The sequence below is a fragment of the Pelodiscus sinensis genome, chromosome 9 (assembly GCF_049634645.1).
Source record: "Pelodiscus sinensis isolate JC-2024 chromosome 9, ASM4963464v1, whole genome shotgun sequence".
Taxonomy (NCBI): domain Eukaryota; kingdom Metazoa; phylum Chordata; order Testudines; family Trionychidae; genus Pelodiscus; species Pelodiscus sinensis.
The window spans coordinates 16,041,500-16,064,024 of NC_134719.1; the positions used below are offsets into that span (position 1 = coordinate 16,041,500).

The window sequence follows — 22,525 nt, forward strand, 5'->3', positions numbered from 1 at the left end:
ATTATAGTCTCTGCAATGGAGCAGTGAGTGTCCCTTCATGAAGGGGATTTTAAATTGCAGGAGTTTCACCTTCATTGGAAGTTATGCCTTTATAAAAATGTATGCAGCATGTTATCCCGGGAATAGTTTGTGTAAAAGAACCATGAAACTGAGTTATTGTTGTGCCATGAGTAAAACGGAAACAATACTCTGATTGGAAGACTAACTGAATTTATTAGCTCCCTTGGAAGGGGGAACACAGCCAAGTACATGTAAACATGTATAACTTCACTTATGCATTTACACTGAATTATATTAAGTAAAAGGCTAAATCCAGCTGTTAGGTTTTTACAAAAAAAACCAAGTGTTTATCAAGGAATTATATCCTAACCCTTCACTCTCAGTGAAAATTGAATGTTTGGCTTTTTCAGCCAGAAGATCATTGTTATGGCAAGATTATAAATCATCTCAAGAAGTTTAGACAATACAAATGGAGATTTGGTATGTGTATGGCGAACCTTTATTTCAACAAGCCTGTCTTATGAGTGTATGGAAGGTAATAAAATACCCTGGGCACCATGCGCAAGAAGAAGACTATGTTGTCAACTCTTTCGATTTTATCATAAGGTTGACTATATTTAGTGCTTTCTTCTAAAATCACCAGCTGTTGGAATCAAGTTATTCTCTGAGAATCTAAGCAGCCATGTTTGAACAAAAGTAATTTTAATAGGTAGAAGGTTTAAAACAAACAAAAGAAAGTTTTTCTTCACACAAAAGAAAAGGAAGTTTTTCTTCATGCAGTGCACAGTCAACCTCTTATGAAGATTGGGACTTTAACAGGGTTAAAAAAAAGAACTAGATACATTCATGAAGGTTCGGTCCATCAATACTTATTAGCCAGGATGGGTAGGAATAGTGTTCCTAGCCTCTGTTTTTCAGGGTCTGGGAATGGATGACAGGAGAGGGTTCACTTGATGATTACCTCTTCTGTTCACTCCCTCTGGGACATTTGGCATTGGCTACTGTTGGAAGACAGGATACTGGGCTAGATGGACCTTTGGTCTGACCCAATATGGCCATTCTTATGTTCTTTTTATCCTTCCTGGTTGCAGGAAAAAGCTTGAAAACATGAAACCCGAATGCTTCAAAACCAAAAGGCAAATTAAAAAGAACTCCTAACCCAGATCCTGAAACGTAATTAAGTGACTAATTTCCATTGCAGCCAATGGGAGCTAGGCACCTAAATTTAATTGAGGATCTGGGCCTACATGTACTATTTTTTAAATCTCATGAGTTTTAAGCTACTCTTATTATTCTAGGGTGTGTCTAAAATACATGGCTCCGTCGATGGAGCCATGAAGATTAGGCTGATCAGCAGAAGGAAATGAAGCCGCGATTTAAATAATCGCGGCTTCATATAAATTTAAATGGCTGCTGCGCTAAGCTGACAAACAGCTGATCAGCTGTTTGTAGGCTCAGCGCGCTAGTCTGCATAGTCCCGCGCCGACCTGAAAGCCCTTTATCGACCTCCCCGTTATGCCTCGTAGGATGAGGTTTACCGGGGAAGTCGATAAAGGGCTTTCATGTCGGCAGGGGAGCGTACAGACTGCCCCGATCTGCCGACAAATAGCTGATCGGCAGAGCGGGGTAGCCATTTAAATTTAAATTAAGCCGCGATTATTTAAATTGCGGCTTTATTTCCCTTTGCCAAACAAACAAATCTACATGGCTCCGTCGACGGAGCCATGTAGTCTAGACGTACCCCTAGAGGCCTGACTTGTGATTTTTGAACATTTGGCATTGGGAAAACTGGAATTACAGTAAGAATGTGACATGCTGCTGGACACAGATACACCAAAGCAAATTCTAAGCAACTTAATTGGAGTTACTCTGAATTTACATCAATCCAAGTGACAGCTGCCTTTGGGCTGGAATCTACCTGGACTTACTCATTATGCATTCCCACTGAAATTAAAAGAATTTCACAGAAAAAAATCCTCTGTGGAATAATTTAACCATATAGGATCACGGACCAGCAAGGAAGCACACTCTGCATAGCTAGGGTTAGTTACAAACAACGTGTTCAATCAGGTATAATGCTCACAGAGGAGACACACCCTGCCTATTTAAAAGGAACTGCTTGTGCTGTCACAGAAGCTGATATAGCTCACCTATGCTGCAATACAAAAAGTCTGTGGCATCTGGGCTCCAAGACTTTCCTGCTCCTGAGCAGGCAACCAGTCCAGGCTCTAAGTCCAAACATCAACATTGCGGTTTTTAGCTCTGCACACTCAACCCAGCTAGTTTAAGTCAGTTGTCCTAGACCAGCTGCAGCCATGCTATGGGTCTTTATAGCAGCATAGTCATACTATAAAAGCAGGGCTGGGCAAACTACAGCTGGGGGGCCAGAGCCGACCCACTAAGCCACCGGATCCGGCCCACGGACCACCTTGCCAGGACTCTCATGCACACAGCTGCCGAAGTTGAAAGCCCAATTTGTGCAGCTCTTTGCTCTGCAGGGAGGGGAAGGCTTCGTGTGATTTCCCTACCCCCAGCCCAATCCTCAATTCCTATAGACTGGAAACAACCAGCCAATAGGAGCTGAGAGATCGGACTAGGGGATGTGGATAGCACAAGCCTCTTTCCCTTCCCAGAGCTGAGACCCACATGGAGGGAACAAGCCTTCCGTTTAAAGTGATCTGGGGCTACAGCAGGCAGGGAGCCCAGCCTGCCTTGGGGGTGCTGCAGGCCTGATGGCTTAGGTAAGCACCTCCCAGACAAAGCCTGTCTCTGACACCCCTACGCCTTCCGCATCTCCCAACTCCCTCTGCCAGGTCACCATCCAAACCCTCAGCACCCTCCTGCTCCAGGTCACAACGCCCTCCCAGACCCTGTACCCCCTCCTAAACCTCTCCCTGAGGCCAGAACCCTCTCTTGCACCCAGACACCCTCCCAGGCCCTGCCCCAGGTCACCACCCTCTCCTTCACCTAAACTCCCTCTCAGCCCTCACATCATCTCCTACACCCCAGTCCCTTACCCTGTGCGCCCTTCTGCACTCAACCTCCATCCTAGACCCTGTGCTCCTCTACCACTTTCTAAATTTTTTTTAAATTTAGAAAAATGTGGCCCTTGACCACTTTCTAAAATTTTGGAGTTGTCCCCCAACCAAAAATTATTGCCCACCCCTGAGTAAGAGGGTCACAGCAAGGCCGCAGAAAGGCCAGACTCTGAAAGAGGCAGACATCTCAAGCTAAGTTGCAAAAGTCAATAAAAAAGCAAAAGGAGCAACTGCAATTAAAAATGTTCTCATATCCATGGCTGCTAAACAATAGACATTGAACCTCCCTAGTCCGACACTTTCTGGTCCAGCAATCAGTGTTCCCTGTAAGCTGTGAGGCCACTCAGGAGAGATTCCAATGCTACTCAGCTGATTAGCAGAGCGCCCGCAATTAGGTTTTTGTTTCTCTTGGTGGTGCAAATTCACACATGCCTCAGTGTACATCAAAAATTATTCCACATATGGATGGAAAAATTCTGCACATGGATGGAAAATATTAACAGGGAACATTGCTGGCAACATCCATGGTCCAGCATGATTTTAGTTAGCTGGATGTCCATTTATCATGGGTGTGGCCAAGTTTCCCATGGTCCCATAAAATTTGTTTATAGCTGCCTGTCCTGGCTCTCAGTGTCGTGGAGACAAGTAGAACACTAAATATAATGAGACATGGGCTAAAATGGTGGGAGTTGACAATGCTGCCTAAAGCAGAACTCTTTATAAGTGTTCAGGGTGCCACAACCAGCTAGCTTCTTTTTGTGACTGAGTGTTGGAGATAAGGCAAATTAGAGACATGGAAATACCATGTATGTACTGTACATCTGTAGGTGATGTGGGTGGTGTTTTCTAACAGAAGGATTGGAGTGGTGGTGAATGATTTATTACTGAAGGGACCATACTTGTGAAGAGGAGAGTGACTATGACTTGACTAAAGATCAGAATACCTGGGAAGACTAAATTGCAGCTGAAGATAAGCCATTACCAGCAACAACTTCCAAGTCCTGAAAACCACTCTTTCCAGAGCATAGTGTAGGTTTCCCAGTCCATCCCAGGCAGAGAGAAACTAAAATCAGTGATCAAATACCGCCTGACATTAAACAGTGCCTTTCATTCCAAAGAATCCCTGAATGCTCTTACAGCCATAAGCAAGAACTTCATGCATTGAGACCACTTCATCCACTTATGAAACCCAGACATCTCTGGAGCAGAATATGTGCACAAGAACACTACGCGCTAGACTAGAAAAACATTGAGGAATAACATATCCAGCTGCAAATGTAAAAGGAAGTTAGGGAGGCAGAGTATTGAAGGATTTAATCATGATACAAGATTTAAAATCACTCCCTTTGTGAACAGTACCATGGACTCTTTCGTGAGTGTAAGAGATCGGGACCTTGGTTTTACCTCTCATCCAAATGATAAATGTTCTGCCCCTGAGATTCTGACATTCTTTATTTAAGTCAGCAAACATACATGCATTTAGCTCAACTTCCTGGGATGCTCAAAAATATCATTAAAAATACTCCCAAATAGTTCTAAGTGATGACTTCAACCTCCAAAGCAATAAAAGATTTGCAAAGTTACTGAGGGTCATATATTGCAATAACAAATAGCTGAACATTCACTTCCTTTTCTCTGCCTTATCTAGATTTTTACAGGCATCTTTATGAAGTAGTTACTTCACTGTGTATACAATTCAACATATTGACACAGCCTCTTTTTAATCACAATTTATGATCCTACAATGAATAGAACACATTCTTTCTTCATAAAAACTTGGGGGGGGAGGGGTTGCATGTTATTTCTAAAGACCCCGTGGGTTATATTTCCAGCATTGTGCACCATATTTCAAGGGGGAAAATCAATGTGCTTAAATTATTAAAATTCTAAGTATCCGTTAAAGATTCAGTCAGGTGTTGTAAAACTTACAGTACATCAATTTACTTGCTATATTAATTTTAGACATGTGCTTTGACATGAGAATTGAAGGCGTTACATTTCTCTCTTAGCTTAATAGAATGGAAGAGGCTCTAAAATATAGACTCTTTTTCGCTTTCAAGATTTATATTGAGTGGGTAGCTCTCCTTTGAGTTAGAATGCAGGTGAACGGCAGGGCTGCATTATAAATGCCTGAGGTAACTATAAAAATATAAATGGTATAAGGTTATTGATTTTTTTTCTTGAGACCACAAATTAGAAATGGCACTGCTAAAAATCACTGGTCTATCCACAAATTTTAATTAAAACATAAATAAATCATTTTAGTTGCAGCACTTGCATATAAACAATGAGAGAGATGGCACACTTACAACTACTTGTCAACATTTTGTGACTAATGAATCACTGTAAAATACATTCTAAAGCGACTGAATTGAAAACAGATTCCAGATCTAACTAATATCACATGCAAACCATCTAAAGCTGTTACAGCAGAAGGCATTGAAACCACATATCAGGTTTGGGAGGGGGAAATAATTTGAAGTACAGCATTACTATTTTATTTTATTTTTTATTTTATTTTTATTAAATGAAGTGAAACATTTAATGAGATGTTACAGCTGCAGCACTTTTGCCACATTATGGAGTAACGTTTTTCCCCTGTCCTTGTAGCAAACAATAACCATATGCTGTATTACTTACCAAATGTTTATTTTATTTCTTCATTAGAACTCTGAAAAAAGAGCTTTTTGTTGTTGTAAGCACTCTAGAAGAGCTTTTAATCAAACCTGCAGGGATCGAAACATTTAATATAGAAGAAATGTTCACATTTACTGTCAAATATTCACTGGCAGCAGGAAAAAATGAGGGATCTCTGACCTTGCATTTTGCTACATAGGAGCTTGCAAAAGCAATACTTACCACTTCTTCTGTACAGATCAAAGTGCTTTATAAAGCTGGGCTAGCATTATTAGCCCCATCTTACAGATGGAGACTCTGAGGCAGACAGGTGATGTGTCTTGCTCAAGGCCTAAAAGGGAGTAAATAAAAGAGCCAGGAATAGAACTTGGGTCTCCTGGCACATAGCCCAGTGCTTTAACTCCTAAATGTTGCCTCTCCAAAGGCATGTCTATACTACGGAGAAGATCGACCCTCTGGAGGTTGATCTTCTAGTGTTCGATTGAATGGGTCTAATGTAGACCCCCCCAATCAAACACTGAGGGCAGCCCCCAACGGCATCCTAAATTCCTCATTGTGTGAGGAGTAAGGGAAGCCAATGGAAGTGTGTGCTCCCGTCATCAGCTCGCAGTGTAGACACTGCGGCAGCTCAACTTAAGGTAAGTCGAATCCAGCTACGCATTTTGCATAGCTGGATGGCATACTTTAAGCCAAACTGCTTGGTCTAGTGTAGACCTAGGCCAAAGGGGCTACTATATGAGCCAAATGGGAGGAAAACATATCAGTAGGTGCCATTTCATCTGATAGTATGTGCCAGTGTGAGGCTGAGGAAGTAAGTTAGGCAAAAGTGGCAGAAAAGTTTGGGGTCCCATCTATGCCTAGGCATAAAGACTACTGAAGCTTCCCTACGGTTCTTATAGGTACTTCCTACTACCAGAAAACATTCATCGATTCCAAAAGGCCTTTCTGATCATCTAGTCTGACGTGTATAACCCAGGCCACAGAGCTTCCCCAAAATAATTCCTAGCACAGATATCTTAGAAAAACATCCAGTCTTGATTTAAAAATGGTCTGTAATAGAAATTTCACCATGACCCTGGATACATTATTCTGATGGTTTAGATCTTATTTCTAGTCTCTATTTGTCTAGATGCTGCTTTCAGCCATTGGATTGTGTTGTTCTTTTCTCAGCTACAGTCCAGTATTAAATATTTGTTCCCCATGTAGATACTTAGACAGCACTCAGATCCCCCTTAACCTTCTCTTTCTGAAGCTAAAGAGATGGTGCTCCTTGTGTCTACCATTATAAGACATACTGTCTAATCTAGGGGTTGACAATAAAAAACCCGGCAGCCTGCAGTGTTAGTCCCTGGTGGGCTGCCACCACAATATTTATCTGTGTCTCCTCAGGTATCAGAGGATCACCACTCTGGTTGGCTGCAAATCACTGTTTGTGGCCAGTGTGAATGGCAGAAAGGGTCACGGACTGCGATGCTGTTTCCCAGTACTTGCATTGGCGATTCACGGTCAACGAGAGCTGCAATCCTCTGATACCTGCAGAGGCAAAGGTAAACATGGAGGTGGGGGATCTGGCCAGCAGGTCGGAATTTTCTTACTCTTAAGCTAATCCTTTAATCCATGGGTTCCCAAACTGGGGTGTGTGTCCCCCCGGGGGGCGTGAAGAACTTCCAGGGAGGTCGTGAGGCAACCCAGCCCCACACACCCCTGTCAATCCCACCCCAAGTTTTGCTATTTTTTTGAGAGGGGGTGCGTGAGGGTTTCTCAAAAATCAAGAAGGGGGCATGATGCTGAAAAGTTTGGGAACCTCTGCTTTAATCATTCTCAGGGGTCTTTTCTGAACTTATTTCAATTTATCAACATCCTGGAATTACGGGCAGGAGATCTGGACCCAGTATTCTAGCAGTGGTTATGTCAGTGACAAATACAGAGTTAAAATAAACTCTCTGCTCCTCCCCAAAATTCCCCTATTTAGTTTCTAAATTTCTGGCCTGTTGCTAAGTTTTGCAGTCATGGATGAGCTATTGGCAGCAATTTTACCAGCAGGAAAATATATAACCCATGTAGTTATATAGCAAGAGCAAGTTGGGTATAAGTTTCTGAAACATATTCATTCATCTTCCACCAAGCCCTTATCAACACACCCAATGACAAAAAAGCCCAAGTAAGGCAGGAGAGATATGTAATAACTTATTCTGTTGTATGTTATAAACATTTTCTATTTGATTTGACATATAAACAATACGATTTTTACAAACCTAAAGAATTCAGAGCAATAGTTAGGGTCAGTGAGAACCAGTTTTATGAACTAAGCCAAAGTCATACTTTAGGAGAAACTCCAATGAGTTTTGGATCAAACCTTTGTGGTGAAATCGTGACTCTATTGATATTGAAGTCCATAGCAAAACTCCCATTAAGTTCAATGGAACTGGGATTTCACACTAAACTTCTGACATGCCCTGCTCAAACCCTGCTTGTTTGTTCAAATTATAATTTGATCTGATTTTACAAAATAAACTGTACTATGCTGTCTATGCTTGAGAGGAAACCCACAAGGAAACCAGGTTCAATAGGGATTAGGAATTGACTCATGGGTGAACTCTTTTCTGAGTTTGTACTGAGCCAAAGCCTCAACATGGCCTTAAGAGCAATTAGATGCTGTCTTTCAGATGAGATGCAAATCAGTCCTGAGATCCTGATCAATTCTGGTTTTTAGAGAGCCCTTTAAAGGTAATTTATTAATTATCCCAACCAATCTTTTTCATCAACGTGAGGATTTTTTCAACCCCTGTGTAGAATAATTTTTATGTGCACTGTGGCACGTGCACCACCAATAGAAACAAAACCTAACTGTGGGCATTCTGCTAATCATCTGGGTGGCATCTGAATCTCTCCTGAACAAGTGCTCAGCTTATAGGAGACACTGGTCCCTACCTTGGTGTTAGCTTTGACATCTTGGCCAAACTTCATTCCAGGTGTTCACATTCTCTCAGGCTAAATTCCATCTGCAATATAAGTTTGTTACAGTGAGGGCTTTCCAGCATAGCTCCCATTAAGTCAATGAAGTTAAGATGATTCACTTCAACGAGGATCTGGCCCAACACTTTGTTGGGGAGTTCCCCCTACTTCCTTATTAGTTGTTGCTCAGCACTCTTCAAGACTTGTCATGTTCCATTCCAGAAGTGGTTGTCTTTCAGTGGTGGAGGAAGGGATTCTTGTCTCTACAGCAAATGTACCATATATAGTTTCCAAAACAGTTGGTGATCATTTTTAAAAGGTGCGAATAAAAAAAGTGGCATATTATTGTCACAGAACTGATTCTTCTGCACCGAACTGTGGAAAAAGAGATTTCAAAGGGTCACCTTTTGCCCCACCACCACAACACAGTGAAATCAGCAATTCTGGCCTTGAAAACCACATTATTATTTTTAAATGATGTAAAATAGTATGCTAAAATACACATTAGTTTTAATTGCCGCATATGTTTTTATATGTGTATCACAATATGTTACACAGTAATTGGTGCTACAAAGGAAACATCTCACTTAAAGAATTGCTGTCACCAAAGTATTACAGTCTAGGAATGGGTAAATATTGTGACTTAATGTGATAAAGCCAATAGCACACATTTCCTATATACACACAGACTCTGTCAAGGCCAGTTTTTTGAAAGGCACAGTTCTGTGCACTCCTGATTTGTACTAGGAGTTGTGTGCATATGCTACTGTGCTTTCAAAATTGGCCCCATGCTGAGTAGCAAGCGGAAAGTCCTGGTGTACATGTATGCTGTATCTGAGGATCAACACTGGGAAAGCAGGTGGAATACAGAGTGCAGGCAGAGAAGTGAGCCATTAGTACAGCTGTTGAACCAGTTTCCTTCCTACTTCCACAAATTAGCTGGGCCAAAATGACTCCCCTGGCTCCACGTGATGTGTCTGACTATCCAGCCATAAGTAGATGGTTAGCCTCACAAAGTTACCTGACACTGCTCCGCAAGCAGGCTGGGTCATGCTCCTGACTAGTGGCCACCAACAGGCCAAGTCCACCACACCTTTCATTTCACATCAAGCCTTCAGGCCCCATCCCAGCTCCAGGTGAGTAAGCAGCAGTGTCTTCCAGTGGATAGCTTCATTAACACTGGTACTACAAATTCTTTTTGCTATTATATATACCCTGGATTCTGTAATTTCCAACTTCAACTCATCTGATGAAGTGGGTTTTACCCACGAAAGCTCATGACATAAATGTGTTAGTCTGTAAGGTGCCACAGGACTGCTCTAGTGGATAAGACATACAGTAAGTAGGAATTGACAGATATGAGGCTGGGGAAAAGGGAACTGACTAGAAACAGGAAAGGAGACAGTAGATGGATTATGAAGGAGTGAACCGAAAGGAAGGATTTGAGAGCAAAGAAATGAACTGATGGATGTGGAGGGGGAAGGATGTTGTATATTAATTAAATAAGTCCTTAATATGCAACTTACAGTCATGATTATGGCTATTGTAGCTAGATGTTATTTATAAATATTGGTTTTCCCATATGAATTTAATCACAAACACACATATACAGGGCACCTTCCAGAGAGTTCAGGGTAGGTTGCTCAAAAAGGCATTGTCCAGGCTGCCAGCACTTACTAGGTTGGCTCTTTGGGTGCCTTTCCTGATACTATGGGTACGTCTAGACTACTTGCCTCTGTCGCCAGAGGCATGTAGATTAGGCTACCCAGCATAGGAAAATGAAGCGGCGATTTAAATAATTGCCACTTCATTTAAATTTAAATGGCTGCCGCGCTGAGCTGATCACCTGTTTGTTGGCTCAGCGTGGTAGTCTGGATGCTCTGCGGTCGACACCAAAGGCATTTGTTGACCTCCCAGGTATGCCTCCTGGGATGAGGCATGTAGTCTAGACGTACCCCATGTCTGAAAGGGGTAGCCATGTTAGTCTGTATCTGCAAAAATAACAAGGAATCCTGTGGCACCTTAGTGAGTAACAGACTTATTAGGGCATAAGCTTTCATAGATAAAACCCACTTCATCAGATGAGTTGGACTGGAAATTACAGAATCCAGGGTGTGTGTGTGCGTGTGTGTGTGCGCGCATGCACGCGCGCACACACACACACACACACACACACACACACACACACACACACACACACGGCTCGCCAAGCCGCGGCGAGCCCTGCTCGCCAGCCACGTGGTTTGGCATGCTGTGCATGCTCTGACTGCGTTGTGCATGTGCTGACTGCGCTGCGCGGCTGTGCCGGCTTGTAATCTACTCACCACGGGCAAGTAAATTACATTAATTGTCGAGCCCTGTATATAAGAACACTTGACAAGTAACGTCTTTTGTTGTTCTTATATCATAGAATACTAGAACTGGAAGGGACCATCAAGTCTAATCCCCTGCCTCTAATTCCCATTCCAGCTCATCTAATGAAGTGGGTTTTATCTATGAAAACTTATGCCCTAATAAATCTGTTAGGCTAGGTCTAGACTGTGACATTTTTAGGGAAAAAACTATGTAAAATGCGCTCCACATTTTGCGTAGCTTTTTCCGCTTTTTTTTGCAGAAGAGGCTTTTCCACCATTTAATGGCAGAAAGACCTCCTCTTTCAGCAGAGCCCTTATGCCTCATGAAATGAGGAATACAGGGCTCCCTGAAAGAGTGCATTTGCTCTTCCATGAAAAAATGTGGAAGAGCAAACACATTCTTTGGATGCAGCGGGGTTTTTGAGGGATACCAGAAGTATCCCATAAAAACCCCGTAATCTAGACGTAGCCTTAGTCTCTAAGGTACCATGGGATTCCACATTGTTTCTTCCTGATACTGTCAAACACTGTCACAACTTCACAACACTGAAGTTTGAAGTTGGTCAGTAAATATTACCAACCATTCTGTAGAGGGACTCAAAAACACAGATCTGCAGCTCCTGAAAAGCGGCTAAATGAATAGTAAAGACAGTCCAGTGATTAAGGCACTCAACTAGGACTCAAAAGACATGTGTTCCCTGCTCTGCCACAGTCTTCTTGTGTGACCCAGGGCAAGCTGCTTAGCTTCTTTGTGCCTTGTTTCCCCATCTCTAAAGTGCAGATGGTAGCATTTCCCTACCTCACCGGCAGGTTGTGGAGATAAATGCATTAACTAGTGTAAGGTGATCAGATACTATACCAATGGAAGCCATCTAAACCTAGGAAAGACAGCTGCGTTATAGTTCTATATTTTTTCATCTGATAACATAAGAACCATTTTGTTTCACTGCTGGAAGTGAATGCCTTACTGGACACTCTCCAGTTTCCAAACTCTTCCCATGTGACCACAATGAAATGTATATTTATCACTGGGACACTGATTGATTTACTGTTGACATTTAGGCCCATTTTCCCTTTTTACTACATCTCCTTTACATTGCCAGAGTGGTTTAAAAGGCCCTTAGGATAATTGGGAATTGGGCCTTTCATTTTTTTCTGTCTTTAAAAGAAAGAAAACTATCCAATTTTGTGTGTAACTTATTTGATTTCAAGAATGATTGTGACAGGAAAAATTCTGAAGATCCCACCTCTAACACATGTTCTTGGAAACAAGATGTAGCGCATGGGAGGCTGTCCCAGGAAGCAAGTTTTCTAAAAATAACATATGCAGATTATGTACATAAAATGTCATGAAATATCAGCACATAAAAATATGTGGTAGTTCAGGCTGTTGTTGCAATTACAGCTAAAATATGCCAGATGAACGACATGCAGCATTTGGTGCTATCTACAGGGAAACTTCGACATTAGGCCAGTTCTTATTTTCGGCCTGAGCTCAAAGGTAATGGTTAGTCAGTACACATGGGATTGGATCAGGACATCAAACATATTGTGAAGGACAGTCCAATTTCCTTTAGGGCTAGGCCAATCTGAGACACGGACAAGTAGCCCAAAATAAAGTCCTAGTTTGCTTAGACACATTGCCTGTGGGCAGAAGTGGTTGAGTAGTTCAAGAGCAACTTGATTATAACCCTAATTTATTTTCATGACGATTAGGCCAAATAAGCTAAATAGTCTTGTAGTGTAACATCAGACTTACAACAACATTAAGTTAGGTTTGAGCATACAGTATTTTTAACTACAGTCTTTATCCTGAATGAGAGAAAAAGCTACAGGTCTCTAATTACAGATTGTTGAGGCCGCATGAAGAGGTAAATCAGTCCTTGTAAGAGGATGAGATTCCTGAGAATTCAAATATCACTCTTGTTAACTAGCTATTTCACAAGACTGCTGTGAACCAAGATGTAGATTTGGGTCATTATCATCTTTGCAACAGAACAGAACTCTGGCAGTAATTCACAGGGTTGAGAGAACAATGCCTCACATATAGACAACAGGAGCAGAACGGCCAACTATTTGCTGGATCCATCTGACACAATCCAGCTGTGAATCTAACCTTACATGTACCAGGTAGAAGGAAGTCCAGTTATTTCAGCCACTAGAAGGGTGGGCTCCACTGTCATCTTAGTTCAAGGTGATAGTCATGCCTCAGCACAAATCCCGAGTACATTCCATTCCAATGGCTGGAACTAAATTCTAATTTTGCCTCTACTTATTCAATTTCTACCAGTTTCCAAATGGATGCCCTTATGGTTTCCTCCTACACAAGATGCCTGGATGGGAAAGGGAGAAAAGTAATAGAAAATCCCTGCTTCTTTAGAATCACAGATGTTAGGCATTCTTGGACCCTTGATCTGCAAGAACACTGAAAGTATGGAGTGGAAAAGGGCAAGAAGTAGGATTGAAAAGGCAAAGAAGGAGTCTGGGATTCTTGGCCTCTTACCCTGTGAATACTGGTTTTCCTCTGTGATCAGGCAGCCTTTCACCCCTTGTTTCGACAGAGCAAGAGCAGCAGCTGTGGTGCCATTGTCTTTTGTTACATCACTGTACTTAATTTTGAAGTGTGGACTATGGCAGCCTATACCATTGAGCTGGAAACAAACTGCCTGAGTGTCCGTCCGTCCGTCCATCCTTCTCCAGCACAGCCACGTTGCACACCACACAGCAAGGCCTGCTCAAAGACATTAAAGTGACCATCCAAAGACTGACTTCAATGGCAGAACTGTGATTTGTCCCCAGCAAAAAGGTTCTTCCCCAACTGCACTACAAGGGGAATGTGAATAAAACCAGAGCCTCATAGCTTAAAATCCCTGATACTTGATGAGCTGGAGCCATCTCCAGACCTCCCAATGGCGGGAGAGGGTGGGAAGCAAAGGGCGAAACTGCCTTGGTACCTAGGTCCAAACTGGGCAGTTGCCATGGCATCTAGCAATTCAAAGGGGCTTGGTGCTCCCAGCCGCTGCTACTCTGACAGTGGCTAGAGCCCTGAGCCCTTTAAATCACTGCTAGAACGCCGTGCCACATGCTGTGGGAGGCTCTGAGGGATACAACAGTCCAGGTGCGGCAGAGGGCTGGCTGCCTCAACCTCACCCCTTCCCCCCGAAGGCCCCGCCCCTTCCGGGAGCACACAGCTGGCTCCCCTACATTGCCATGAGGTCTGTACAGGCTGTCGGTTCCCCTACCAGCAATTTAAAAAAGGCCCTGGACCCTTTAAATTACCACTGACTCTCGCGTGACTCTCAGGCTTCCCTTCTGCCTGAGGCCCCGCCCCTTCTGGGAGTACAGAGTCAGTCTCTCCACCAGGGAGTTGGAAGGGCTAATTCTGTCAGCCGCCCGGGCCACCTCTAATAACTAACTAATATGCTCTCGTATAGTTCCATATGTCAGGGGATCTCAAAGCACGTTGCAAGCCTTAATTATGACTCGCAATACTCTTCTGTGGTTCTGAATGTGGCATGCTGAGGTTCTTAAGGGTAGAATTATAGAACACATGACATTTTCCTAGTTTACTGCTTGGTATGCTTGAAGTATTATAAATTTTGTTAGAGTACTTCTTTTGTTATTCGCATAGATCTAAATATTGTTTGTTTTACCCAGTGACCTATATAATTCATGTTAATATATCCTTAGGAGCCAGGCTGGAACTGAAGGGATGTTTGGAGGGAATGCAGCTTTCCTTGTTACAATAAAGTAATTGTTTCCATATATATGGACAAAAGTGCAGTTGGTTTTCCTTTGTCTAGGCTTTCATACTGCAATCCTACTTACCAATAGGAAGATTTGTTTGCAATTTAAATACAGTCATTTTAGGTAGTACAAATTACCCCAGTTCATTAACCCCTTCCCCTTTCAGAAGGGATGAGTGAACTCTTCTTAGCTGCCCATTTGAACAAAATATTAATTTGCAATTTAATTTCTGACTTACACAATATATTTTCTATCAGTCCCTCACAAAATAATCACTGTTGTTGTTACAAAGGAAACAAATATACGTATTTTAGGGGAGACATGCCCCAAGACTTAAAACAGTAAGCTCATAAGGGTATGCCATAGATGCTGGTCAGTTATTATGGTGACCCTCAAAACCTCAGCATACATTAATTGCAGTTAGTTCATGGGTTCACAATCTTTTAGTGGAGAGTCCACAAAAGTTCAAGCTGGCAAACAATAACATGGGGAAATAAGAAGAAAGATATGTTGCTGTCCATAGCTCACATGGGACTTTGGAAATCTGTCAAAAGCAGTTTGGGCCTTTTTATTTAAATGGCTAAGTAAAATATACATAATTAGAGTGATCTTGATAGGATTATAAGGTGATATAGAAACACAGACTCGTTATTATGAGATGGATCCAGAACACACCAAAGTCAGACAACCTAACCAGGAAGAAGTGGTGGATGAGACTTTATATATATATAACTAGCAAAATCTTCCAGAGGACTTGATGGTGATGAGGAACTTCAACTATCCAGACATCTCTTGGGAAAATAACACATCAGGGCACAGATTATCCAATAAGTTCTTAGAATGTGTTGGAGATAATTTTTTATTTCAGAAAGTGGAGAAAGCTACTGAATGGAGGCTGATCTAGATTTGATTTTAACAAACAGGTGGAACTGTTTGAGAATTTGAAAGTAGAAGGCAGCTTGAGTGATTATGACACAACAGAGATGAGTCTAAGGAATAGTGGAAGGAAGAACAGCAAAATAAAGACAATTGATTTCAAGAAGGCAGGCATCAGCAAACTCAGGGAGTTGGTAGATAAGGTCCCATGTGACGCAAGACTAAGAGGAAAAACAATTGAGACAGTTGGCAGTTTTTCAAAAAGACATTATTAAGAGTGCAAGAGCATACTATTGCACTGATTAGAAAAGATAGGAAGTATGGTAAGAGACCACCTTGGCTTAACCAGGAGATCTTAAATTATCTAAAAATGAAAAAGGAATCTTACAAAGAGCGGAAACTAGGTCAAATTACAAAGGATGAATATAAATAAGTAATACAAGAATGTAGGGGCAAAATTAGAAAGGCAAAAGCACAAAATGAGCTCAATTTATTAAAGACATAAAGGATATGTCTAAACTACATCCCTCTGTCGAAAGAACGATGTAAATTAGGTAAATCGAAAGTGCAAATGAAGCGGGGATTTAAATATCCTGAGCTACATTTGCATAATCGTTTCACAGCGCTTTTCCAAAAAAGGATATTTAGAAAGTGAAAGCACCAACTAGACACAGTTCTTTAAAAAAAAACCCTTTTTACAATTTTTTTAAAGAACCACCTCTAGACGGCACTTTCACTTTCGAAATACCCTTTTTCAAAAAAGCGCTGTGACGCGATTATGCAAATGAAGCACGAGATATTTAAATCCCCACTTCTTTGCACTTTCAATTTGCCTAATTTATATCCCTCTTTTGACAGAGGGATGTAGTTTAGACGTACCCAAAGAGTAACAAGAAAACATTCTACAGATACATTATAAACAAGAGGAAGACCAAGGACAGGGTAGGCTTATAACTCAATTAAGAGGGGGGAAAAATAACAGAAAATGTGGAAATAGAAGTGCTCAACAATTTCTTTGTTTTAGTTTTCACCAAGAAGATTAGTGGTGATCAGATGCCTACAATAGTGAATGCTGGAGAAAAGGAGGTAGGTTCAGAAGTTAAAATAGGAAAAGAATAAGTTATGAATTACTTAGAAAAGTTAGCTGTCTTCAAGTCACCAGGGCCTGATTAAATGCATCCGGAAATACTCAAGGAACTGACTGAGGAGGTATCTGAGCCATTATCTATCATCTTTGACAAGTCATGGAAGAAACATAGAACACTAGAACTGGAAGGGATCTCGAGAAGTCATCGAATCCAGTCTCCTGCCCTCATGGCAGGACCCAGCACCACTTAGACCAGTGGTCACCAACCAGTAGATCGGGATCTACTAGCAGATCTTGGAGCCTCAGACAGGTGATCCTGACAGATTTGGACACAAGGTTATCAATCCAGCACTTCAGCCGGCCTTCGCCTCCTCCAATTGCTGCACATCTCCTGCCCTTTGCCTTGGAGCTGTCCCCTCAGGAGCCTCTGCTTTCTGTGCAGGGCAGGGGAGGAAAAAGAGAGGGTGCTGATGTCAAGGTGTTCCATTCCCACGCTGTATCCTATCTCCACAGAGCAGAGAGGGGGAACAACAGGACTTGGGATGGAGTTTTCTGGCTGCTTCTGGGAGTGGTGCAGAGCCAGGACAGGGGTGAGCCTGTCTTAGCCCCACTGCACCACCACCAAAGAGCCACCTGAAGTAAGCAGTGCCCAGCTGGTGCCCACATCCCGAAACCCTACCCCAGTCATTAACTCCATCCTGCACCCCAAGTCCCTGCCCTAGCCCCGAGCACCTCTGCATCCAAACACCCTCCCACAGCCTGTACCTAGAACCCCCTCCAGTAACCCAACTGCCTGACCCAAGCTCAGCTCAGAGCCCCTCTCATACTCCAAATTCTTTAATCCAAGACCAGAGCCTGCACCCCAACCCTCTGCCCCAGACTGTTGAAAGTGAGGCAGGACGGGGAGGAAGGATGGAATGAGCAAGGGCAGGGGCCTCACAGGAGCACAAAGAAGACGGGGCAAGGGTATTTGGGTTTGAGGTAGATCTTGAATTGCACTTAAAGTCACTTAAAGTCAAAAAGTGATCTTGTGCTTAAAAAGGCCACTGACCTAGACCATCCCTGATAGATGTCTATCTCACCTGCTCTTAAATATCTCCAGAGATGGAGATTCCACAACCTCCTTAGGCAACTTATTCCAGTGTTTAACTACCCTGACAGTTAGGAAGTTTTTCCTAATGTCCAACCTAAACCTCCCTTGCTGCAGTTTAAGCCCATTGCTTTTTGTTCTATCTTCAGAGGCTAAGGAGAACAATTTTTCTCCCTCCTCCTTATGACACCCTTTTAGATACCTGAAAACTGCTATCATGTCCCCTTTCACTCTCTGCCTTTCCAAACTAAACAAGACCAGTTCTTTCAGTCTTCCTTCATAGGTCATGTTCTCTAAACCTTTAATCATTCTTGTTGCTCTTCTCTGGACCTTCTCCAGTTTCTCCACATCTTTCTTGAAATGTGGTGCCCAGAACTGAACACAATACACCAATTGAGGCCTAATCAGCACAGAGTAGAGCGGACATATGACGTCTCGTGTCTTGCTCACAACATACCTGTTAATGCATCCCAGAATCATGTTTGCTTTTTTTGCAACAGAGTCACACTGTTCACTCTTATTTACCTTGTGGTCCTCTGTGACCCCTAGATCCCTTTCCGCAGTACTCCTTCCTAGACAGTCGCTTCCCATTCTGTATGTGTGAGACTGATTGTTCCTTCCTAAGTGGAGCACTTTGCATTTGTCTTTATTAAACTTCATCCTATTTACCTCAGACCATTTCTCCAGTTTGTCCAGATCATTTTGAATTATGACCCTATCCTCCAGAGCAGTTGAAACCCCTCCCAACTTCCCAGACAAAGAGATTCTAGAAGACTGGAAAAGGGCAAATATAATGCCCGTCTATAAAAAAGGAAAGCACAACCCAAGAAACTACTGAGCAGTCAGTTTAACTTCTGTGTCAGGAAAGATATTAGAGCAAATAACTAAAGATTGCAGCTACAAACATCTGAAGTATAATAAGGTGATAAGTAAGAGTCACCATGGATTTGTAAAGAACAAATTACGTCAAACCAACCCTAGCTTTCTTTGGTAGGATAACAAGCCTTGTGGAAAAGGAAGAAGCTGTAGAACTGGTATACCTAGACTTTAGTAAAGCATTTTAAGAGCAGGTTCGTCAAACATCTGTCATGGATATGCTTAGTCCTGCCTTAAGTTCAGCGAACCGTACTTGATGACCTCTCAAAGTCCCTTCCATTTGTAGTTTGTCTCTCTCTCTATAAAAAATGTTTTCCTGTGGGACAACAAAATGATGCGATCACATCACAGCATCCACAGGCTGAGGGGGAGAGGCATGGGCAGGTAAAGCCCTGCCCCCAGCGCCACCCCTTCCATCTCAGGCCCATCTCTGGATCTGACCCCCACCCACTGCTAGCCCATCCCTTGCCAGCAGCCACAAGGAGAGCTGGGTCTGGCGCATCTCAGCCTCGTCTTCCCCTGCTGCTGGGAGTAGAGCTGGGCCTGGCATGCCGTGGCTGTGGCCAGGCCTTCCCTGGCCACTGGGGGCAGAGCTGGGCCTGGCATGTCCTTAGCCAGGAGGGCGGTGGTTAGGGTTAGGCTAACACTGTGTTGGGAGGTTGAGGGGTGTGTGTGAGAAAAGACCTGGGCTGGTGTGAGAGGGAGAAAGGGCTGGCACAGCTGGGGGTGAGGAGAAGAGAAGAGAAAGGGCCCAGGCTGGTGCAGCCAGAGGCGGGGTGGAAAGAGAAGAAAGGGCCCAGAGTGGCGAGGTCAGGGGGAGGGTGTGGAGAGAGGAGAAAGGGCCTGGGCTGGCATGGAAGGGGGGAAGGGAGAGAAAGGGCCCGGGCTGGTGGGGCCAGGGTCAGGGGGAAAGGGCCCACGATGCTGTGGTGCAGGGGCGGGGGAGGGAAAGGGCCCAGGCTGGTGTGGGGGGAGAAGGGGGAGAAAGGGCACAGGCTGGTGCAGCTGAGGGTGAGGAAAGAAGGAGAAGGGGCCTTGGCTGGCATGGATGGGGGTGAAGAGAAGGGGCCTGGGCTTGTGCGGTCACAGCCTGGCCTTCCCCAGTGGCCTGGGAGAGAGCGGGGGTTGCCGAGCGTAGTGAGCAGGGGGCACAGCCCCCTAGTATTCTATTATTTTATATTTGATGCCATAGAGAAGGGGGAACCAATGGAGGAACGAGAAAGAAAGGCAACATGGTCAAAGGTCAGGCTAGGAAAATTATTTTTACAGCTACATCCTGACCGGATTTGAGTGGGGCCAAGATAGCATTTGACAGCTAACACTGTGTTGGAAGGACTAGTTCAGCTCTGGCTCAAAAGAAAGATTGCTAACACTACTTCCCATAGGATTCAAGGGTTTCCTTGGAGGTCTCCGTTCCATGTCCTAACAAGATCCAACCCTTCTAAATTCATGCCATGGAACATGATTGAGATGTTCATATAGTCACAGAAATGCAGGCCTGGAAGGGCATAATTCTGACCACACATTTACCATAATGACACCATCGTAGGACCTAAGTGCATCAGCCATACCATCAAAGGCCCATTCGCTTGTATATCTAGTAATGAGATATATGGCATCACGTGGCAGCAATTCCCCTCTGCCATCTACATTGGACAAATTGGACTGTCTCTATGCAACAGAATAAATGGACACAAATCAGACATCAAGAATGGTAACAGCAAAACTAGTAGGAGAACATTTTAATCTCCCTGGACACACAATTACAGACTTCAAAGTTGCTATCCTCAAGCAAAAAAACTTCAAAAACAGGCTGCAACATGAAACTGCCGAGCTGGAATTCATATGCAAATTTGTTATCATCAGAATGACTGGTCACTGAGGGCTCATCTAGACTACGCTGAAGTTTCGAAAGATGATATGCAAATACTGTGGGAATTTGCATATCTTCTTCCAATCTCACTTTCGAAAGCTTATGCAAAGTAGTTGGGATGCGGTTTTTTTCAGCACCCCCTACCCCTTTTTTGAAAAGCTGCATAAACATAACTTTTTTGAGGAAGAAAAATTGGAATTTACATATCCTCTTTCGAAACTTCAGCGTAGTCTAGACATAGCCTGATAATGGCTCTTTCATTACAATAAGTAATTTTTCACTTTAAGGCATTCTCATCTTCTTATCCACATCCAGCCTGATTGAATTAGCTCTGTTTTTATCTCTGGACCCCTTAAATACGTTTCTTTTTCTTTCACTTTATGCATCTGATGAAGTGAGTTGCAGAGCACAAAAGCTTAGGCCATAATAAAATTGTTAGTTTATATGGTGCCACTGGACTCCTTGTTGGTTTTGCTGAAACAGTTCAACTCATCTGCCTCTGAAACTTTTGTAAATATAGCATGTTCTGGCATTCAAAGAGTTAATCTGCTGCCATCTAGTGGACTGTGAATAACTTGCATGCTGCCTTTATAACTGCTTCATGCATAGCAGCTTATGTATTAAGGACTTTTAAAGTTCTTACTAAATCTAGTACTCTGGCAAATTGTCCATGCTACCCATCTTTAGTAATGCTCTAGATAATAAAGGTTTTTACCCAGAGAGTCAACCAGAAATAAATTACTGTATAACAGATTTTTCCCCCAAGGATACTTCTTACGTAATGCAGTAAATGCATGCTGTTCTGACAGTTTCACAGAGAACAAGGGCTTTTGTATTGAAATATAGAAAGGCAACATGATTAATTAGTTTCTCATTGCTTTTCTTTTATTGCATATTGCTAGGGATTTCTTTTCCTGAAAGAAACTAACAGAAGAAGAAGAATACTCACTTCCAAAGCTTACCCACTTGGTCAGTTTGGTTTTGTAAGTGCTAGAAACTTTTATTACAAAAGCACTTCTCAAAAGTACAGTCTGTGCTGTAGTTGCTGCACTGCAATGCCTAGCAACCTGATCTCAGAGGACAGTCATGTGAACAACTGAACTGTTTGTTTGCTCCACGTTGAACTATTTGTCACTGGACATTTTGTCTCAAAACCTTTAATATTTAATTAGATCCGGCCTTGCTCTCTTCTGTTACAATTTTGCAGCTCTCTCTGCTCTCCCCAAATGTTGCAGTTTGATTTCGAGCAGTGCAGTGGCAGGCTGTTGGGGGAGTGAATTGTGTTTCTGCGACAGATGTGACTCTTTTTATTTCAATTGATTTTCAGTTAATAACTTTTAACCTCCTGAACCAATGAATCTGCTGCATGGTTTATGCATCAAGGAGCAGAATTGCTCTATGGCAGAATGAAAAGTACAGCTGTTGCGTGTGTATGAAGCAAATTGCACCATGGTAACTGCTAAAGAACTAATCAGAGACACAGAAAAATATTTCAAAAGCTTCTCTATCTTCTAGAAATATGTCACTACCAAAGGCTTTTTTCAATGTCAACAGCTATGGATAACTTAGCTCACAAAAACAGCTATGTGATAACTTACAAAAATTCTCCGGAGGAACAAAGGATGGGGCATTTGAGCAACACCTCATTTATCCACATGGCAGTTATTTATATAATGAAACAAGCGCTTTAATGGCAGTACTTACTTGCCTTTATTCTCCAAGTCCAAGTCCAATTCTAAACCAAGAGGGCTTTCACTTAGCTCAGTCAAGGAGTTAAGATGATTTGCTATAAATCTTCTGTTAAGAGTACCCAAAATCTTCCAAAGCACAATAAACCAGGCACATCCCTGACTCAAAGGAGTTCCAGTCTTGTTTGTTGACAGAAGACAACAGAAGGTATCAAACAAAAGGGTGGTGGGAGGTGGCAAAAGAGCTACAGTAACGAGATAATGAAGTTAAGTCTACTGTAGTGCTTAAAAGTCTGAGTGCACT

General features: G+C 42.7%; 1 protein-coding gene across 1 annotated transcript in view; it reads right to left on the reverse strand.

Moving 5' to 3' along the window:
• Positions 1-7,221: 7,221 nt before the first annotated feature.
• TM2D1 (TM2 domain containing 1) overlaps positions 7,222-22,525 on the reverse strand; it is a 66,197-nt gene continuing 50,893 nt past the window's right edge. Inside the window, exon 8 of the mRNA XM_075936131.1 lies at positions 7,222-9,005. The gene's annotated coding sequence lies outside the window, so the exon portion shown is untranslated. The remainder of the gene's footprint in view (positions 9,006-22,525) is intronic.